Source organism: Octopus bimaculoides, chromosome 14 (assembly GCF_001194135.2).
Source record: "Octopus bimaculoides isolate UCB-OBI-ISO-001 chromosome 14, ASM119413v2, whole genome shotgun sequence".
Lineage (NCBI taxonomy): Eukaryota > Metazoa > Mollusca > Cephalopoda > Octopoda > Octopodidae > Octopus > Octopus bimaculoides.
Window position 1 is genome coordinate 59,181,161 of NC_068994.1, and position 1,249 is coordinate 59,182,409.

General features: G+C 35.6%; 1 protein-coding gene across 1 annotated transcript in view; it reads right to left on the bottom strand.

Annotated features, from left to right (window-relative positions):
* Positions 1-658, bottom strand: part of LOC106875542 (sphingolipid delta(4)-desaturase DES1) — a 31,793-nt gene extending 31,135 nt beyond the window's left edge. The window contains exon 1 of the mRNA XM_014923739.2: positions 516-658. The gene's annotated coding sequence lies outside the window, so the exon portion shown is untranslated. The remainder of the gene's footprint in view (positions 1-515) is intronic.
* Positions 659-1,249: the final 591 nt, after the last annotated feature.

Here is a 1,249-nt window from a genome sequence, read left to right on the forward strand (position 1 = left end):
ATACCGCTCAGCATTTCGCCCGGCGTGCTACCGATTCTGCCAGCTCGCCGCCTTAAATGGTTTCAAATTTCAGCACAGGGTTAACCACTCTGGGGGGAAAGTATAAATCAATCACATCAACTTCCATAACTTGATTGATATTTTATTTCATCGACCCCCGAAAGAATGAAAGATAAAATTGACCTCGGCGCGATTTGAACTCAGAACATAAACAACTGGAAGAAACACTGCCAAGTTTTTCGTTCGGATAAATCCTACACTCATCCACCGGTATTTAAATTACTTTTTATTAAATAATTAAAACTTTAATTAATAAATCAAATTCTTCATTAATCGCACCGACAATGAAATCCAGGTAAAATTCCATAACATAGTCATTAGTATTTCTAACTAAATATTTCTAACAATTAAAATAAACACAAGTAAATCATTTAAAAATAAAACGGCGGCTGTGGGAAGGAATGTTTCTGCGAGCGAAAAACTTATAGAAATAAACACGTAAAGCATTCACCTACCTGAAAATATTCCGTTTTTCTCTCTCGGTTTATTAATTTCTGCTGTTTAAATGCTTGAACAGAAAATAAAAACCCAGTATGTTTTGAAGCACCCAGAAAATAAAACGAATATCTATTTAGATATATACATATATGTATATATATTGGAACAACGGTGAGAAAAGTACCGAGAAAATAGGGCGGGACTTATGAATGATAATCGTTTCAAGAATAATTATTTATCTGGGCGTGGCAAGTCAGAAAGACTTGACGCCTTTTTACTTTTTTATTTTTTTATTCTCTTGTTTTGTAGTTGCATGAAATGTGTTATTTCTATTTATTTGCAAGGTAAATCTTGTTTGAATAAGTCGAATACACAGGTATACACGAGTATGTGAGGATCAACGTATAAATACTTATTGAATTAAATTCGAAAATTAATTTCAATTGCTTAAAATTATGGAGGGCTAAAAAAAAAAAAAACCAATGCGTCGTTCATGTGTTTGGATGTTTATAAATAGATACGGGTGGAGCGCAGCGAGCTGGCGGAAACGACTTCGCCTTTCATCCTTTCGGGGTCGATAAACTAAGTACCAGTTACGCACTGAGGTCGATGTAATCGACTTAATCCCTTTGTCTGTCCTTGTTTGTCCCCTCTATGTTTAGCCCCCCCCGGGGGCAATAAATATATACGGGTGGGGAGGTGGGAGTACTAAAAGTTCCTAGCTTTGGGTCATTCTTTTTCTTGTTTCAGT